A 21,385-nucleotide genomic window follows, 5' to 3' on the forward strand; every position below is an offset into this window, starting at 1 on the left:
TTTTTCCTCCGAATCTTCAATTAACTCGTTATCGCTCATTTCTTTACCAAATTTGCTCAAAATTCTTGCAAATCAAAGATTATTTCTTCTAGTTTCCCGATCTATGTAAGTTTTCTTCAAACTCACTCGGATTTTACTGAATTTGCGCTTATTTTGTTCACAAATTTTTCGAAAATTTGAAACTTGTTTTTCTTCATTTGCTTTGTTTGCTAGATTTTATGCCATGAAATTGCTTGATTATGCTTGTATATTGCCTAAGGAGTGTTTTGAGACTTGTTTGACTTAACTTGGTGGAGAATCGAACAATTTACCATTGTTAAACCTCTCAAGGTCGTGAAGAACGATGTGGCTTGTTCTTCGCATTTTTGCTAGATATTCTTGTACAACTTGTCATAAAAGTTGTCATACTATTGCAAGAAATTGTTTGATTGCTTGATAATGCCATTTATGCTTGAATTGAATTTGTGTTCTGTTTTAGTACTACGTACTTTGTTTTGCGAACATAGTATCATGCGGCTAAGCGAACCTTAGATACCACAGAGCCTTAATTTTTGTTATTCTTCAAAATATAGTATGGATGGACAACACGGATCCGGTTCATGGTCTAGGGACACTCGTCGGAAGCACGAGCCCGTCGGCGAGGAACCATCTACCACTCTAGGACCCTTCCCGGAGTGGGACGAGCGTACTTTCTTTATTGCTCCCAAGCACCACATCTCAGAGCGGGTGCGACGTGGGATTTTCAGCGGGAGGACTCGTAGCCATGGCTCTGGCAACGAGACCATTGGTTCGTTGTACGACACTTATTTATGTAAACTTGAGGAGTTGCGACTTCTGTGGGAGTCTTGTTGGCTGACTTCCTTGTTCGAGGCCACTCAGGCCATGTACTCTTTTTAATCGAGTCACCACGTGGTTTGAGCTTTGGTGGAGTTCTTCTGGTACACCACCAACACTTTCCACTTTCCTTAGGGTGAGATGACTATCACCCCTGCTGACTTCAGTCTTATCTCGGGACTGAAGTTTCGTTCTGCTGTGCTATCGTTTGACGGTGCGATCACCGTCTTTTCTTTGAAGGTCGAGGAGTTGTTGGGTCCGATTACCGTTCGGGCCCGTGCCGAGGCTGAGCCGACATGACTTAGTTCTAGGTGTACCCGCCGCTCCACTCTGGTTATGGCTTTTCAGGATGGTGCAACCACCCGTGAGCAGCGGGTGCGCATCTTTGTTCTCATTTTGCTGTCAAGGACCTTTTCTCCAAATAGGGGTAGTCGATTACTCCTCTACTACCTTTCTGCTCTCCGCGACCTTGACTTGGTAAGGACTTATGACAGGGCGAGCTTGGCCTATGCTGATTTTTTGCTTGGCTTGCGACAATTCTGTCGTTAGACGGCATACACGGGGGATATCACACTCTCCAGCTTTTAGATAATCGTAGAGGTATACGTATCCTTTTTTAAAGTTAGCTCTAGATTCTTATTAGCATTCGCTGATTTTTCTCTATCTATGTAGATTTGGTTCTACGAGTACTTTCCATCGCTGGCGCCGGCGAGACCTTTGCCTCGCGAGCTCCTGACGAGTGTCATTTATGGCACTCATAGGGTAGTCTTTTAGGATGTTTTCACCTTATATTCATAGCCTTCTTTTATTATTTTCGTCTTTTCTCGTTTAGTTTCTCTATTTCATTCTTTTTTTGTGTTTTACTTCCGTTTATGTGGTTTTCTTCGTGTTTCTCTTTTATTTGGCTCTTTTTCTCTTCTATTTTCTCTCTTTGTTTATTTTTATAGGTGTTTAAGGAGTTGGCTTTGCAAATTGATCAAGAAGAGCAAAAAGGGCTAAGCAAAGAAGAAGCAAGCTCCTTGATGAGGGCACGGAGAGGGCGCATAACATTTTCCAAGTGCCGCGGGCGCGGGTCTTGAAGGCAGCGGGCGCGAATAAAGTGCAAGAAATTGAAGATTTTTGGCAGGAACTCTCCGTGCCCTGGCCGAGGTCTAGCCGCGGGTGCGGAGGTTTTAGAGAGACCTCTCCTGCAAAAGAGACCGCGGGCCCCTGACTTCACTTGGGAGCAGAGACTTTGCCGTGCCCTTAGCCGCGGGCGCAGGGGTCTTTGCTGCGAACGTGGGATACAGTACCCGCGGTCGCGGGAGTTGCCGCGATTGCCCGCGGAGTTAGTTATGGGTTGCGTACCCATTTCTCCGCGCCCGCGGGATGTTCTTGAAGAGGGCGCGGCCGATCAGATTTTCTTCTTTGTCTATAAATACTCTTGTAATTCCTTTTGAAAAAAAACTTTTAGATAATCTTTCATTTTCTTAGTTTTTAGAGAGAGAAACTAGAGAGAAGTTAGAAAGAAAGTAGAGATATAAATTCTTGGATTTTGATTTGTATTACAACATTACTTCAATCAAGTTTGGATTTCTTCTTCATATCAATTAAAGTTTGTGAGATTTCTTTCCTTTGAATTTACTTTTATTACAATTTCCTTTAATGCGTGAATGTTTGATTTGGATTTTGATTTAGGTTTGAGAATTTGTTTATTGATTGATTTTCCTTTTGATTTAGCTTTAAATGAATATGCTTGCGATTGAATTTGTTTTGTCTTTCAATTTCACCATGATTAGTGAGTAGATTAGTCGCTAGGGAGAAGGGGAAGCATGCTTTATTGATGATTTTTGCTAGTGGATGATCATTTAATTGGTTGACATAGTTGTGCATGTGATTAATTAGGATAGGAGTGATCAACCTATAAGATTAATCTAGATTGCATTGTAAATTTCAATGACATGAACCCTTGATTTGAGAATTTCTTTAATTGATTGAATTTAATTGTGATTCTCCTTGTTAGCCATTCATAGTGAACCCTAGATTGGCTTATGGGAGATAGATTTTGGATTCCTTTGATTGCAACTATTATTTGTCCCTTGTAATAGTTGAATCAATTGAGTGATCTATCAATTAGCATAATCATTGAGCTTACATGTGGAACCTATATCCCTAATGTTTAGCATATTGATTGAATTCCTCGATTTGTATCTCTTCTTGATATCTTAGTTACCAACCAAAACCATTTACATTCTTCAAATTATCTTGATAATAGACTATAGCATAGTTCCTACTCATTCCTTTGGGTTCGACCCTTGACTTACCACATACCTGTGTTAGGTTGGTCGAGTGTTTATAAATTAGATTTGGCTATAGGGAGAGGTAGATACGACCTACATTTTCCTCTTGTCAAAATGGCGCCGTTGCCGGGGAATGACATTGTTGGTTATAGTGTTTGATGCTATTTCATTCTAAAAAAAAAAAAACAAAAAGATTTTTCTCTTATAGGTTACACTTAGCTTGTAGCCGTGCTACTAATCATATCTTTTGAAGTTGTATGCATAGAGCACGTGGTCATTCACTATTGCCATTTGTTCGAAGATTAAGCGGACTATTTTGAGATTAATGGTTTCTAGATGATATTTGAGCTCTAGCATTTCAAGTGAGGATGAACCACAACTAGAAGAACAAGAAAGAATGGGAGAGAATCCGAGAGTGGCATTGAAAGAATTGGGAATTCCCGGTGCATATAGATTTGAGAGTGGGATTGCTCCACCTACAACTCCGGCAAATGATTTTGAAATAAGGCCGGCAATGATAACTTTGATAGAGAGGCGACAATTTAGTGGGGCCAAGCATGAAAGCCCACTAAACCATCTCATGGAGTTCAGAAAATATTGCAATACTATCAAGGTGAATGGAGTTTCCCAAGAATTCATCCACCTCAAGCTCTTTCCCTTTTCTCTCCTAGGGCGTGCTTTGGAATGGCTAAACAAGGAGGTTAATCAAAATTCTCTAAGGACATGGGACGAGGTTACTAAGGAATTTATATCCCGTTTCTATCCACAAAAGAGAACGACAGAGGCTAGAGCTTTGATTTAAGGTTTCAAACAAAAGCCAAGTGAGAGCCTCTATGAAGCGTGGGAGAGATATAAAGAGTATCAATGGGAGTGTCCTCAACAAGGAATTCCAACCTATACAATTATTCAATTTTTTTATGGAGGCTTAAGTCCCCAAGGCAAGTCATGCCTTGATGGGAGAGCCGGAAGTCCCATCATGAATAGGACGGAAGAAGAAGTGGTAGATATCATTGAGGACGTTGTGAGGTACTATAGAGATTGGCAAGATGGTGAGAGGAGCAAGATTAGCTCTTCGGTGTACTCGGTTGATCATCTAAATGCAATCAACAATCTTTCCTTACAAATGACGAATTTGGGGAAGGAAGTGATTGTAATCAAGGAAAAATTGGAGAGTTCTTCCCAAGCTCCAAATCTTCTTTCCCATTTTAAGGGGAGAGGTACATCTTCTAACTCTCATCCCCCTCCTTATTCTAGTAACATGCCTAGTGGTTGTTTGTTTTGTGATGTGTGTGGTTCATATGATTATGACGATTGTAATTGCCCTCATGCTTTTCCGGATAGCAATGATGATTCTGATAACAATGAGAGTGAACGTGTGAACTATGTGTCAAATAATAATAATGTGCAAAGGCTTGACAATAAGGGGTCAATGGAATAGGAATTACCAAAACCAAGGTAATTTTGACAATTATAACCAAGGTGGTGGTTGTAGGAACCATGGGAACCAAGGTTCTCGAGGTAACTATAACAATCAAGGTTATAGTAGCCAAAATCAAAACCCAAATTATGGTAATCAAAACAAGGTTATGGAAAGCATAATCAAGGTGGTGGTAACCATAATCAAGGTTATGGTCAAAATCAAAATAGGGGTAATGGGAACAATCAAGGTAGAGGCAATTTTCAAAACAATGCTCAAAGAGGCCCTCCACCCGGATTTGCTCCAAAGACTCAAGGTGATAATTCCTATTCACAATCCTCTTCCTCTAGGACTAATTTGGAGGAAATCATTGAGAATCAAACAAAGTTGTTGAACACTTACATGGCCGTAAGTGACAAGAAATTCAATGAAATGATGACTCATAATAAGATGCTTGAAAATCAAATTTCTCAACTTGCCAATATTATGAAAGACCATGCTAGTCCTTCTTCATTACCTTCCCAAGGCTTAGATCCCAAGGGACCCGTGAATTCTATTGTTACAAGGAGTGGTAAGGTTCTTGATGATAATTTGCCTAAGAAGAGTGAAATAAGGAGGTCTCCAAGGAGGTCTTGGTAGAGGATGAGAGAGATGGTGCATCTTTGAGTGAGGTTGTGATTGAGACACCTAGAGAGGTGAGAGTAGAGAAAGAAATTTTGAAACCCAAGCTTCCTTGTCCACAAAAATTCATGACACATAAATTGGATGAATAATATAATTTATTGATATGCTTAAGCAACTTCACCTTTCTCTACCATTTACCGAAGTTGTCACCCAAATGCCCAACTATGCAAAATTCCTCAAAGACATTTTGAGTGGTAGGAGGAACTGTGATGTTGTGGAGACGGTCAACTTGACCGAGAATTGTAGTGCAATTATAATGAACAAGAGGCCACCCAAGTTGAAAGATCCCAGAAACTTCACTAACCGTTGTGCCATTAACAAGATGCAAATTGATAATGCCTTATGTGACTTAGGAGCTAGTGTTAGCCTAATGCCATATCCAGTTTATCAAAGACTTGAGTTAGGGGAACTTTTGCCTTCTTACATTACCTTGAAATTAGCCGATAGGTCAATGAAATTTCCATAGGGTAAGGTGGTGGATGTTCCATTAAGAGTAGGGAAGTTTGTGATTTAGGTGGATTTTGTGGTTCTAGAAATGGATGAAGATGCTACCATTCCTATTATTCTTGGTAGACCTTTTCTTTCTACCTCGGGTGCCATGATTGATGTCAAGAGTGCAAAAATTTCACTTAAGGTAGGAGATGAGGTCATTGAATTTGACTTGAATGAAAGCATGAAGTATCCATGTTCTTCTTTAGAAAATTGCATTTTGATTGATTCTCTTGATCATGTTGCATCTTCCATGCATGAACACTTTCTCACTTCTAATGATCCTCTTGAGAATGTCTTGTTGAATAAGGATAAGATAGGTGCTCCTATCAAGGAAATGGCAATGTATGAGAATTTGCTAAATGGAAGCATCGAGGAAGTGGATGAGCATATGTGCATGAATATCCCAAGCCAAGAGGATTTGCAAGTTTCCACTTTAAAGGAAGGTAAGGGTGTACCAATGGTTGAGCTCAAACCTCTTCCATCACACCTTAGGTATGAATTCTTGGGACCCAACTCCACTTTTCCCGTGATTGTTATCTTTTCTTTGAGTGAGCACAAAGCTCAAAAGTTGTGTGATGTTTTGAGGAAGCATCAAGGTGCTTTGGGTTATACCATTGATGACCTCAAAGGTATCAGCCCCGCTTTATGTACACATCACATAACTCTTGAGAAGGGTGCTTTACCATCTATTGAGAGGCAACGAAAGCTACATCCCCAAATGGGAGAGGTAGTGAAGAAGGAGATCACCAAACTTTTGGATGCGGGAATCATATTCCCCATTTCTAATTCTAGGTGGGTCTCTCTCGTTCACGTTGTCCCAAATAAAGGAGGTATGACCGTCGTTGAGAATGAGAAAGGTGATCTCATTCCGACGAGGATGGTCACGGGATGGAGGATGTGTATAGACAATAGACGTCTAAACACATCTACAAAGAAAGATCATTTCCCCATTCCTTTTATTGATCAAATTCTTGAGAGACTAACAAGGCACAAGTTCTATTATTTTCTTGATGGTTATTTGGGATTTTTCCAAATCCCTATCTACCCGGATGACCAAGAGAAAACAACCTTCACTTGTCCATATAGTACATTTGCCTATAGTAGAATGTCGTTCGACCTTTGCAATGCTCCCGCGAAATTTCATAGATGCATGACGAGTATATTTGGAGATATGTTGGAAGACGAGATGGAGGTTTTTATGGATGACTTCTCCATAGGAGCCATAGGAGGTGTTTAATTTGAGGCATGCCTTGAAAAATGTCTTTCAAGGTGTGAGAAGGTGAACTTGGTCTTGAATTGGGAGAAGTGTCACTTTATGGTGGAGGAAGGCATAATACTTGGCCACAAGATCTCTTACAAGGGGATAGAGGTGGATAAAGCAAAAATTGAAGTCATTGAAAAGCTTCCACCTCCAGTGAATGTAAAAGGAGTGAGATCTTTTTAGGGCATGCCTGATTTTATAGAAGATTCATCAAGGATTTCTCGCTCATTGCAAAGCCCCTCAATGATCTTTTCCAAAAAGATGCTGAGTTTGTATTTGATGATAAGTTTTTGAAGGCATTCAATATGTTGAAGAAAACTACAATCTTTACACCTATTGTTCAAGCTGCAAGATGGGATTTACCATTTGAGCTGATGTGTGATGCAAGTGATTCGGCAATAGGAGGTGTCTTGGGTCAAAGAGTGGACAAGAAACTTCATGTGATCTATTATATGTCCAAGACTCTAAATGAAGCTCGACGGAATTACACTACAACGGAGAAGGAATTCTTAGCTATAGGTCATGCTTTTGAGAAGTTCCGTTGTTATCTATTGGGGTCCAAGACCATTGTCTTCACAGATCATGCGACTCTCAAGTATCTTTTTGTTGAGAAAGAGTCCAAGCCAAGGTTGATCCGGTGGGTTCTTGAGCTCCAAACCTTTGACATTGAGATTAGGCATAAGAGAGGAGCGGAAAATGTTGTGACGGACCATCTTTATCGTCTAGAAGATTCTCAAATTCATGATGATGGTTCTCCAATTGAGGATAAGATAGGATGCTTGATGACTTCTTATATGCTATTGAAGCAACGAAGAGGTTCTTAATGTTTTGAAAATGTGCCATTCGGATCCAAGCGGGGGCCATATGGTTGTCTCTAAGACCGCCACTAAGGTCCTTCAATGTGATCTATGGTGGCCACATCTCTTTAGGGACTCATGGGGCTTTGTAAAGACATGTGACTGATGTAAAAGAGTTGGAATGAAATGCCTCAACAACCCAAACTCGAGTTGGAGGTGTTTGATGTATGGGTCCATTTCCCTCATCTTTCGTAAATTAGTTTATCCTTGTGGCGGTCGACAACGTGTCTAAGTGGGCCGAGGCCATTGCCTCCCCAACTAACGACCACAAGGTGGTTATGAAGTTGTTTAAGAAGATAATCTTTCCAAGATTTGGGGTAACAAAGGAGGTGATAAGCGACAACGGTTCTCATTTTGTTCACCATTCCTTTCTAAATATGTTGAGGAAGCATGGAGTCCAACAAATATTTGGCCTCCCATATCATCCCCTATCGAGCAGTCAAGTGGAAGTCTCTAATCGTCAAATCAAGCTCATCCTTGAAAAGACGGTTGCGAGAAATCGAAAGGATTGGTCAGAAAAGTTGGATGATGCTCTTTAAGCCTATAGGACAGCTTTCAAGACCCCATAGGTATCACTCCATACCGCCTAGTCTATGCAAAGTCATGCCATCTCCCGGTTGAAATTGAACATCGTGCTTTGTGGGCAATCAAGAAGATAAATATTGACTTGGCAAGTGCGGGGGAGAAAAGGTGTTTGGATCTTCATGAGCTAGAGGAGCTTCTCCTTGATGCTTATGATTGTGCTAATGTGTACCAAGCTCGTTCCAAGGAAACACATGACAAGATCATTTAGAAGAAAAAGTTTTGTGTAGGTGACAAAGTTCTTCTCTATAATTCAAAAATGAAGTTGTTTCCCGGAAAGCTCATGTCAAGATGGAGTGGTCCCTATTTAGTCAAGAGTGTCTTTTCAAATGGTGTTGTAGAGGTCTCAATGATGAATTCTTCTTCTTCGTTTAAGGTCAATGGACATCGTCTCAAGAAGTATTCTGATGGTGCTTTTGTTGGCATTGTTCACACATTGCTTCTCTAACAACCACCTTGATTGGTGGTAATCGTCGAGCTAATGGCGTTAAACAAAAGCGCTTACGGGAGGCAACCTCGATTCTCAACTTCTTTTCTCTTTTCCTTTCTCTCTTTTTTTTTATTTGTTAGTCTTTGTTTTTACTATTTTTCTTGTTTTTGATTTGTTTTGTAGGTTGCATTCCATCATCAATTGTGGATTTAGGGTGATTAATGAGGAGAGTACAAGAAGAGTTTTTCAAGCAGGGGAGAGGGCACCCCGCAGTCATGGAGAGGCCGCGGGGATTTTGTGCTTAAAAGTGGTAAAAAGTGCAAATTCTGAGCAGGAACTTGTCGTGGTTGCGCCGCGGGCTCCCCGCGAGCGCGGGTGAAAAGGAGAGGCCGCGGCATTCAAGAGAGGGCGCAGGTCAGCAAAAAGGTAGAAAGTGACAAATCCAATAAATTTGTTACCGCGGGCTCCCTGCAGGCGCGACAGAATTGGAGAGGGCGCGACATTCTGAAGACGTCGCGGGCCTATATTCAGGTAAATATAATACAAAGTTGCAGTTTGTAGCCGCGATTGCCCCGCGGGCACTTAGATATCGATAGAGGGCGCGGAGTTTTGGGCTTTTTTTTAAACCGTGCCCTTCTCCTTCTCTCTCCTCTCTTATTTTTCTTAACACTCAACTTTTATCATCTTTCTCTCTCATCCTCCTATCAAACCCTAACCCCCAACCCATAAATTTCACATCAATTTCCTTAATTTCATTCATATTTTCATCAAAATTTTCTACTTTTCTCCATTTTAATCAAGTTTGGATCATCTGTCTCGTTGTTTTTTAAGAAAAATCGGTTTCCTGAAGCACCTTCAAGCTTTATTTGTGCTTGGTCCATTTTTGGTGTTCTTGTGCTTCATTTGTGTCTACAACTTTGGTATAATCCTAATCCTTGCTCTATTTTTGTTAATTTTATTGATTTTGTGCATTGATTTTGATTAACCTTGGTTAAGTATGAATATGATGATTATGGTTAATTATATGGTGATTTTGAAATTGTTTTGAGTGATTTGGGATTATTTTTTATATTGATTGTTAATTTTGTTCATTGTTGTTTGTATTTTGGTTGTTTTCTTGTTTGAAATAGGTACTTTGTAGTTTTGGGTGGTGTTGTGAAGTTGTGTGAAGTGTTGGTGGTAGAATTGGTGTCTAGTAGTTTTTGGTGTGAATTCCTTTGAGTTATTGGTGTCATTTGATTTGGTGATTATGGATTTGTTAAGAAAAAGCAAGAGTAGCAAGAAGCATTCTCACCAATTTCCCGGTCAATCTTCTCAAGGCCAATACTCCCATGGCCAATCTTCTTAAAGCCAACCTCCTCCTAACCCCACTCCTTAAGGTAATACCCCACCTCCACCTCTACCACCTCTCAAATTTTACAACCGTTCTAAACAAGCTCCAATATACAACAAAATAAAATCCCGAAAGTTTAGGCCAACCTGAAATTATCATCATGCCGACATGGTCAAGTTAGGAATTGATTCCGATCTTGACATCCTTCTCCACAACCTCCATTTGAATGACTTTGTTAAAACTTCTCCTAGAACATGTTTGGAACCCACCATTGAGTTTTTCTCTACATTTGAATACAATAGGGTGGGGGATACAGATTTTCTCATCTCTTTCCAATTGTTCAATGTCAAGCATACATTAACCTTCCACGAATTTAATGAAGCCCTTGGTTTCAATCCTTATGCCGATATTTTTAATCCAATCCTTTCCAACCCGGCTGCTTATAATGAGGTTGCTTGGTGGAGAACCATTGATAATAAGAAAACATTTTACTCCAAGAGTTCGCTTGCTAGTGAAATTATTCATCCGGGCCTTAGAATTCTTTATAGGGTTCTCGGTTATGCCGTTTTTAACAAGCAAGACCTTGGAAAACTTTCAAGGGAAGATATTATGGTTCTTTGGAAGGGACCAAGTCGGATTTTGGGCCTAGGGTGAATTTTGGGTACATTTTTATAGAGTGTTGTAGGGCGATAATTAGTGGGGTCAAACCGGAGAGATTCATTGTGGAGGAATGGTTACGAGGTTGGTTACTCATTTCAAACAAGACGGGTTCTCGAGGTCTTGCACTCCGGTTGGAGGGAGTGAAGATGTGTTACTAAATTTGAAGCAACTCAACACTTTACGCTTCATCTCTAGTACGGGGAACGCCGATGTATATTCTTGGTTAGTGCAAAATGAGCACTATTTCATGCTTCAAAACCCGACCAAAAATTCTATTAGTAGGGAGGCTAGGAGTGTTTTGATTCCCCCTAAGAATAGGGGGCAAGTAGTAGTTGATATGGAGGAGGATGAGGATGAGAATGAGGAGGATGATGATGGTGATAATGGTGGTGAAGAGGAAGAACAACAACAACAACAAGAACAACAACAACATTTCAATCAACAACGACGAGGAAAAAGACAACAACGACAACAACATGACTACCAACAAGATCCCTATCTTCGGGAGATGACGGCCATGCGAGAGCAAATGGAGCGCATGCAATTAAGCATGCAAGGTATGTATGCCGGAAACCAAAACATAACTTTTCAAATTAGCTCCTTGTATGATGCTAGTGTACGTAGGGGGAGGTCACTCCTCCGGTTAACTACCCGTATGTGCTAGCCCAACTAGGGCCCGTGCAATCTTGGGGTGGTGACAACCTCCCTACGTACCCTTATTGGCAAGGGGTCTCAAACCCCGATGAGCCTAGGCGCGAATACCTTGATGAGTCCGGTCATTATGACTACCGGGTTTCGGGAAGAAGTGAATATAGAGGTGATCCCAACTACCTCTATGTTCACCCCACTCACCCCAAGCTTTGCGTTCAACCCGAGCCATATGACCAGTTGACCGCATCCCAACTTGACCTTTTCAAAGGTCATTATGGGTGGCCACCCGGTTATACCGGTGGTTGGGATCCCTATGGCCCCCCATCGGGCTTCTCTTATGATGGGGATGCGGGTGATGGTGGTGCCAGCCCTAGTGGCCATTAGTCCCCCTTGGGTTGTTTCTTTCCCCTTTTTGATTCCTCCCCTTAAGTCTTTCTTGCTTGTGTGAATCGTGGTCGATGCCTTTATTTTGTGGGGGGAGGGGGGGGGGACTCGAAAAGGGTGTTTTAGGGTAGGTTTAGGGGGAGGCACCTTAGACTTATGGGGATATGTTTGAAAAGGTTTTGGTGGGTTTTCTTGCTTCGCTTTTGGTAGTCTAGTTGGTATGTTGTTTGTTATGTTGTCTTGATTTTTGATGATATTGTTTAGAGATTTTCAACAATGATGATGATGATAGTTTTTCTAGATTTTTGTACATAGTTTTCTAGTAAGTTTTCTTTTGTTTGCTTTTGTTTGGAAGTTACTAACAATTTTCTTTGCATATAGTTCTTTATTTCTCACCTTGCTCTATTGCTTATGCTTTGGATTTCGACGATTCGTAAAGGTGCACTTCCACCTTGTTTTATGTAAAATAGCTTTGGCGCCCGGTGAAATCTTTCTATTTCTCTTATTTTTCTTTTATTGGATGCTTAGATTAGGATTAGTTTTAGAATAAGTTAACCGTTCGAGGATGTTTGCCTTGTAACACCTAGCGTGTTTGGGGTCATTGGCGTTGTTGCCGAATGACCGCTTGTTTGACGATTGGGTATTACTTGTGACTGCTTTCATTCTTGTGCTTTTCTCTCTTTATTTTGATTTTAGTCCTTTTCTTTCTTTCAAAAAAACTTTTTTGCATTTTTGAGGCTATACTTTTCTTTTTGCTTGTTTAGATCTTATTTTTGGACAATTTACAATCCGGAAATTTGCCTTTGAATGTATGCTTTCCTATGTTTTATCGGTGTGCATGCTTTGAGAGTGTTCACGGTTGACTCTAGGATAGAGTATGCTAAGGTAGTGGTTTAGACCTTTTGGGGCCTTGAAGCCGGATTCTTTTGGTTTGTGGTAAGACGGAGTTGCTTCCTTTGGTGGATTTGACAACTTTAGTAAGTTTTTGCTACAACCGTGTGAGGATTTTTCTTTTTCAAGCCTCCAACATATTTTGATTGTGCGGTGTGGATCCTTGACCTTTGCTTACCCAATCTTGAATCTTGACTCATAATTCTCAAACACGAGACCGAACCAACTAGGAAGGACAAAGGCAACTTTTTGGGGTGGAAAATTTTCATTTCTAGGATTTTCTTTCTTTTTTTTCATTGGCCTTCTTGCTAACCATTTGAGGCTTACCCCTTCTTTTCAAGCCACATCTTTAAACTTTGAGCCTTTTGTTTCTTTTTGTTCCATTTTTGGTTTTTGTGAAGCAAATGGTCATGTTTTTGGAGTTTGTGGTATATAATGTTGGAAATGGGTTCTATTTGTAAGCAAGCTTGTCTTTTGTATAAATTGAGAATAATGGCAAATGAATGATGGAAAAGTCGTCCATAGTCAAAAGAGGCAAGGACATAATAAATGCAAATTTGAAAAATCTGTCCGATGTTATAAGAGGCGAGGATATTTGCCTTGAATATATGAGAAAAATAAGGTGAAAACGAAAAAAATCCAAAAATATTTTGATGTGATTCTTTTCCCTTTTCATGCATTGAGGACAATGCTTCCTTTTAGCTTGGGGGGGAGCGTTTACGCTTTTTGTATATATGCTTGTGGAAATAGCATTGAATAAGCTTGGGGGTATTAGTTTGTTTTTGTTTGGTGACTAAGCTACTTGATTGTGATTCTAAGAAAGGGCCTGTTCTTTGCTTCACTATTAGGGATACCACCAAATTCTAAATTTTAGGCCTACCCCTAACCTTTTGCCCTTACGTTACAACCTTTGGGAAAGTCCTTTCGACCTAGTGGTTGAGTCATGTACCGAGGTAGGGCATTATGAGTTAAAGCCTAAGGAAAAGGGATGCAAGGTCAAGATGTTGAGAACCCTCAAATTTTATTCTTCTCCGGTTCCTTCGAGGAACCATAGAGACGCTTACTAAGGGAAGATTTGAAGCCATTGGAAGAACGCGGTTAGATTGGTTGGGATGAAAGTGGATTGCGCCTCATTAGTTCTCTACGCTTAGCATACCTTATGTTTCAATCAATCATGGATATCTTGAAGCATGCATATCCATTTCATATAGAAAAGTGTTCATTCACTTGCATTTGACCGTTTGTGAAGGTCCTTATCAAGAGCTATTTGTTTGAATTTTTTATTTACCTTCTTTTCTTTAAAATGATTTTTCCACCATTTTAATAAAAAGAGTTATGGGTTAAGCTCTTAAGAAACATTTACGAGACCTCACTCATCCACATAGGCAACTTTTGGGTTTAAAGGGCTTATTGTAGCTAAAAACAACCGTGATTCCTACGAAAATGAGTCTTACTGTATATTTTTCTCTCTCTTTTTCTTCTCTAAATAAGCCATCCTTATTCCTTTTTAGCTTGTTTTGCTCGGGACGAGCAAAAGTCTAGCTTGGGGGAGTTTGATGAGTGTCATTTATGACACTCATAGGGTAGTCTTTTAGGATGTTTTCACCATAATTTTATAACCTTATTTTATTATTTTGGTCTTTTCTCCTTTAGTTTCTCTATTTCTTTCTTTCTTCGTGTTTTACTTTCCTTTATGTGGTTTTCTTCGCGTTTCCCTTTTATATGGCTCTTTTTCTCTTCTATTTTCTCTCTTTGTTAACTTTTATAGGTGCTTAAGGAGTTTGCTTTGCAAAGGGATCTAGAAGAGCAAAAAGGCTAAGCAAAGAAGAAGCAAGCTCCTTGGAGAGGGCTTGGAGAGGGCACGGAGAGGGCGCACAACATTTTCCAACTGCCTCTGGTGCGGGTCTTGAAGGTCACGGGCGCAAGAAATTGAAGATTTTTGGCAGGAACTCTCCGCGCCTTGGCCACGTTCTAGCCGCGGGCGCGGAGGTTTTGGAGAGACCTCTCCTACTGAAAAGACCGCGGGCGCCTGATTTCACTTGGGAGCAGAGCATTTGCCACGCCCTTAGCCGCATGCATGGGAGTCTTCTCCACGCGCACGGGCTACAGTACCCGCGGGCGCGGGTGTAGCCCAGATTGCCCGCGGAGTTAGTTATGGGTTCCGTACCCATTTCTCCGCGCTCGCAGGATGTCCTTGGAGAGGGCGCGGCCGATCAGATTTTCTTCTTTGTCTATAAATACTCTCGTAATTCCTTTTGAAAAAAAACTTTTAGATAATCTTTCATTTGCTTAGATTTTAGAGAGAGAAACTAGGGAGAAGTTAGAGAGAAAGTAGATATCGAAATTCTTGGATTTGATTTGTATTACAACATTGCTTCAATCCAGTTTGGATTTCTTCTTCATATCAGTGAAAGTTTGTGAGATTTATTTCCTTTGAATTTACTTTTATTGAAATTTCCTTTAATTCTTGAATATTTGATTTGGATTTTGATTTAGGTTTGAGAATTTGTTGATTGATTGATTGTCCTTTTGATTTAGCTTGAAATGAATATGTTTGTGATTTAATTTGTTTTATCTTTCAATTTCACCATGATTTGAGTAGATTAGTTCCTAGGGAGAAAGGGAAGCAAGCTTGATTGATGATTTTTGCTAGTTAATGATCATTGATTGATAGAACTGTTGCAATTAAATTGGTTGACATAGTTGTGCATGTGATTAATTAGACTAGAAGTGATCAACCTATAAGATTAACCTAGATTGCATTGCAAATTTCAATGACATGAACCATCGATTTGATAATTGCTTTAATTGATTGAATTTGATTGTGATTCTCCTTGTTAGTCATCCATAGTGAACCCTTGCTTGGCTTATAGGAGATAGCTTTTGGATTCCTTTGATTGCAACTATTGTTTGTCCCTTGTAATGTTTGAATCAATTGATTAATCTATCAATTAGCATAATCATTGAGCTTGCATGTGGAACCTATATCCCTAGTGCTTAGCATATTGATTGAATTCCTCGATTTGTCTCTCTTCTTGATATCTTTGTACCAACCACAAACTTTTATATTCTTTGAATTAGTTTGAAAATAGACTATAGCATAGTTCCTACTCATTCCTTTGGGTTTGACCCCTGACTTACCACATACTTGTATTAGGTTGGTCGAGTGTTTACATTTTAGGTTTGGCTCTAGGGAGAGGTAGATAAGGACCTACATTTTCCTCTTGTCAACTCCCTATTGGCGGTTATTGGGGAGGTCGCATCAGTAGTTAGGCCGCTACTGCCCGTGTCCAAGATTTGATCCTCTCGATATGTTCTTTTGGACGCTTGGTCTCTTATTTTTCCTTTTAATAGTTTTATATCTCACAGACATGTTTTGTAGTAGCCTGTCCTGGTGTATCGGCCATGGGCCGATCTGGCTGTTCCTGCACTGCCTGCGCAGTACACTACCGAGCGTCGCTACTTCCAGGGGACGTACGAGGCTGTGGTGTACCTCGGTGACAGAGTGGCTATCCAGCACTCCTCGGATATCTTTATCGTCCTTGCTCACCCACCTCGACATAAGTTCAACCATGGGATGCTGATAGACCTTTCGGAGAGGTCGCCCGCTAGTACTCCTTGGAAATCTCATGCCCGTCCAGGGCAAAGTTACGAGGAGGATATGTTGCCACTGTTAGCTCCGGCCCCTACTGTGTCAGAGGAGGCGGTTGTATGCTTTTTATCCTTTTGGTTTTGCTAGATAGCCCCGAAGCAGATTTTAATCACTTGGATTTGCTTTATGCCAGGCTATGCCAGCATAGTTCGTTCCTCCTTGGATGTCTATCAACTACCAGGGGATGTATGGCTCAGTTGAGGAAATGATTCCCCCGGCTCCTGAGGATCAGTGCTTTGTCGAGCGGTCTATTCCTCATCATCAGACTCGGGTGAGTTTCCTATTTACTGCTTATTTGTACTTGTCTTGTACGGTTACTGACCTTGCTTTTTGACAGTTCTCTCGCGATGTGGTGATAGCGATGGCGAGGTGTTTAGATGCCTTTCGTAGTTAGCTGGTGAAGATGAGGAACCGAGCAACCTGTTGTTGTGACGACGTTGTTGAGGAGCTATCTCTTTTCCTTTATTTCGCATCATTTATCTTCATATTTTCTTTGCACCTGACTTGGTTTAATTTTGCAGGGACAACCTATTCCTTCACAACGTACTCGGACGAGATCCGAAGCTAGGAGAGAGCCATCTAGGTCTTGCTCGAGGCGTCGCCGCACTACTTCTGGTGGTCGGGGTGGCCAATCTGATGCCGCTGGTACCGAGACATTGGAGGGTCCGGGTTCTTCGTCTGAGGGCGCACAGATTGGGCCGATGGGCCAAGGAGGCGCGACATCGGCTCCTTCGATGGGTCGTTGGACGTACCAGGTTGGCTCGTCATCGCAGCAGCCGCAACAACCTCAGCCTTTGTCGATCCAGTACTAGGGTGAGCATTGGTGGACTGGCCCTGATTTGAGGTTCCCGCCTACTAGAGGGTCTGGAGCTGGTGAGGAGCATACTCCAGGGTCTTCATTGTTCTTTGATATGATGAATGTGCCTTCTCATTTGCGCCCTCTGGCACCATAGTTGTACCTGTACTTTTTATTTATTTTGACTTTGTAGGACTTTGCCGGTTGTATTAAATGACTTATATTTTAGACATATTGAATATACAAACTATCATATATTATGTCTATATTATCTTTGACTTTTATTTTTCATTTTATGTGCATATGCGTGTAGGGAATATTTCAAGCATTACCCCAAACTTGAACCCCACTGTGATCATACACTAAAGTACGGTGGCGTCAGGAAACTAGAGCAAAAGTGTCTCCAACAAGTTTTAGGAACTTGTAAACCGTTCACAGGGTGAAGGTTACACCCCTTAACGATCCAGGAGATCGTTAACTCCAATAGGTCTGGAACCATGACTGGTAGTTCGGGGATGAAGGTACAAATCCAACCTAAAAGAGACTGAACTTGCCCTAATAATAGGCCTCTACTTTATTCTGATCATATCATGTGCGCTTTCTGAGTTACATGCAGTCAATAGGATTACCGTACCCTAAACCTGTTTATCTATGTTGGTTGAATATTAATGCACAAATAAATCTATTATTGGCGATCACTTGAATTATAATAAAATTAACCCTAAACAAGATTATTAATTATCTTATTAAGCATGATTAAAAGTATAAATTCCCTTTAAACATGCATAAAAGGCGTGATAAAGCAATAACAATAAACTATAAAGCAACATAATAATAAAAATCATAACAATAATAATCATCATTAAAGTAATCATGTTAAAGCATAATAATAGCAAGATCCTAAGCAGGATACTAACAAGATTAATAACAAACCCTAGCATGTCACTAAAGATAAAAAATCAAAGCTTTAACCCTAACATGATACTAACATGATATTATGAAAGAAAATAAGAAGCATCACAAGAATCATAATTGATTTAAGAAACTTATTCTTTACCCTAGAGATGATACTAGGAAGATCAAAACGCCCAAACATGACACTAGGAATCATAATAATAATCTAGACATGATTTCTATATCATAATATCAATAAATCAATTAAAGAATTTACTAGGATGCCTCGTATCTCTTTCTAATAACAAAATACAAGCGTTAGTAACTTCAAGGAAAATAATAAAACAAACAATTAAAAATTAAATTATTGAAATAGAGATTAAGAAAGTTTAGACTAGATTTGGGACCAAACCCTCAGAAATTAAAACCTTTTACAACTAGGGCGAAGGCAACTTCGAACTTGGCTAGGTGTTTCTAGATCTTGTGAATGCGGAATTTTGTTTGAGAAAAGCTAGTTTAGAAAAGAGAATAAGCTTTAGTTTAGAGAGAGAAGAGAATTAGAAAACTAGAGAATTGATAATAAAACTAGAGAATTGATGATCGAAAACGGAGATTTTAGGAGGCTATTTATAGAGAAAATCAGCCTTAAGGATAGAAAAACAAATCAGAGTTTCGAAGAGAATAAAACAGATTAGCGCCAGACGCTGGACATTAGCGCTAGGCGCTAAGGCTAGCGCCAAGCATTATCGCCAGGCGCTAGAAATTAATTTCACGCGTTTTCTTAATTTTTATAAAATTTAGCCGTACAGAAGGGCAAAATCTTATTTTCCTTAAAAACACTTCTTTTATTCTGATTAAAACTCCAAAAAGTCAACTAAAGTCAATTTATCAATGCTAATTGAATTAGGAATGAAAAGAACCTTCTACAAGAACCTAGAAGACTAAAATCAAATTCTAATTGCATTAGGAATGATAAATCTATATTATGCCCTCCTCTAGATTATTGGGCCACACATAAAAATCAAACCGGGCCCAGTTTAGTAATTTGGCCATAACTTCCTCATTATTGATCGGAATTGGGCGTATAACATATATCGTTGGAAAGCTCTTTTCAAGCCCTATCAAACTACTCTATTATTGGACCCTTGCCATGGACCAACCCAAACAGGATTGGTTGTTTTCTTCAAATAGGTTTTCAAAATTAGAGAGAAAGAAAAGAATTAAAAACTATCCATAACACTAGACTTTCCACACTTTCACTTCGTTTGATCATAATTCGATGTGAAAGGTACTCATCACTGGTTTTGGTTTTGGGGAGACACAAATGGGTGTCTACAATGCGTGTGTGCAAAAATTTGTGATTAATTTTGCGATAAAAATTTCCGTCATTTTCATTATCGATGGAGGGTACCCGACTTTCTCCGCCAAAAAGAAAAAAATGAAAAATAGTTTAGTTTGGACTAAAATAAGCCTAAATTTAATTAAGCTTGATTAAATCAAAGAAAAAAGGAAAAATATGTTGAATTTTGTGTATAGGGTGACTGAACAAGGAGCATAATTGTAAAGTCATTGTACAAATTTGAATCATAGTCAGAAAAAACGCGGTTTTAAATAGCACGTTGAGCTGGCGTTGCACCGCCTCTTTGTCACTAGGCGCTGCGTACCGTCGCTTAGCGTTGCTCCTGTCACCAGGCCTCGTCGCCTGGCGCTGCAAACTTTTCTTTTGAATCCTTTTAGGATTCGAACTGCACCAGTTTTGTGCATAAATAGCCCCATAATCTGCCGATTTCTGTATAATTCGAACAGATTAACATTAATTATACGGTTTTTTCACCAAATTCCCTTGACCTTTTGAAAAATTCACCGAATACCCTCAAGTTTTTCAAAATTCACCAAATACCACTAACGTTTGTTATTATTCATACCGTGACCTTAAAATGCCCTTGACGTTAAAGGTCCGTTAGCAATAAAATTTAATTCATCAAATGCCCTAACTTTGTTAAATAATTTATCAAATGCCCTAACTTTGTTAAATAAAATTCACCAAATAATGAATGACTAGTTTGAAATTTAGAAAACTAATCGTTAGTTTAGTTTTGGTTTTCACCCTTTTTTATGTAAATACTCAACAGATAACAACCCTCTTATCTGCATAACCACAAATTTTAACACCATGAGTTATATGTCTAAATCCTTTTCCTCAATGTATAAGTGCATCAGAGTTGCAAACAACTTCTATTCATAAAAAGAAGTGTTGGAGACCAGGCAAACAGAGGAAAAAAGGGGTTGTCTGTGAGCTAACGAACTTAGAGCTTCTAAGAGTACTCATACATTAAGGAAGATGATTTGAACATATAATTCAAGATGTTGAAATTGTGGTTATGAAAAAAGGGGACTACTATATATTCGTTGAGTATTTATGCAAAAAAGGGTGAGAATCAAAATTAACATCTAGTTTCCTAAATTTTAAACTAGTCGTTTTACCTCAAAGAATAGAGGTTTTTTGGGTATTTATTTAACAAATTTAGGGCATTTGGTGAATTAAAATTTATTGCTAACGGACCATTAACGTTAGGGGTATTTTGAGGTCATGGTGTGAATAATAACAAACGTCGGGGGTATTTGATGAATTTTGCAAAATATGAGGGTATTTGCTGAATTTTGCAAAAGGTCAAGGGCATTTGGTGAATTATAACCTTAGTTTCTCAACAAATAATCATGTCTTCAGCCACTAAGAGTTTAAGCGATTTTACTCGTGAGTGGTGTCGGTCTTTAACCACTATGGAAAGAAAAGAACTTGAGTTTTTCAACATGGTAGGTATTTATGGTATTAAGGGGGTAGATATTGACATAGATTTTATTCATACCAACTTAAAATATTGGGATCCAGACACACATTGCTTTAGACTAGGCTATCATGAAATTAGTCCTTTACTAGAAGAATTAGGAGTCATTCTAGGCTTTCCTTCATTAGATCTTGCGGTAATTCCTAGAGTGAGTGAGTATTATTATAAAGATTTTGAGCGCTTCTATAATCTAAAAGACAGAGATATAACAAATATTGTTGGTAGCGTAATTAATCTAAAAGAATTTGCACGCCACTACTTTGATAGACTATATTCTAAGTCTTTTCATGTTTATAGAAGAAGGGCTTTTCTCTTTTGCATGCTTACCCAATATCTTCTCACTAGTGGTAGAATTAATGAAGGTCAAGCAATTATAACATCTGTCTTGGAACAAATTGAATCTAGAAGGAATCCAATGCCATTAATTGTTGGAGAGACTATG

The 21,385-nt window shown here is 39.5% G+C and overlaps 1 non-coding gene across 1 annotated transcript; it reads right to left on the reverse strand.

Annotated features, from left to right (window-relative positions):
• Positions 1 to 3,895: 3,895 nt before the first annotated feature.
• On the reverse strand, positions 3,896 to 4,001 carry LOC145629591 (small nucleolar RNA R71). Its single transcript, XR_014111755.1, has one exon. It is a non-coding gene; the product is annotated as a small nucleolar RNA R71 (small nucleolar RNA).
• Positions 4,002 to 21,385: the final 17,384 nt, after the last annotated feature.

This window comes from Chenopodium album, chromosome 4 (assembly GCF_948465745.1).
Source record: "Chenopodium album chromosome 4, dcCheAlbu1.1, whole genome shotgun sequence".
Classification (NCBI taxonomy): domain Eukaryota; kingdom Viridiplantae; phylum Streptophyta; class Magnoliopsida; order Caryophyllales; family Amaranthaceae; genus Chenopodium; species Chenopodium album.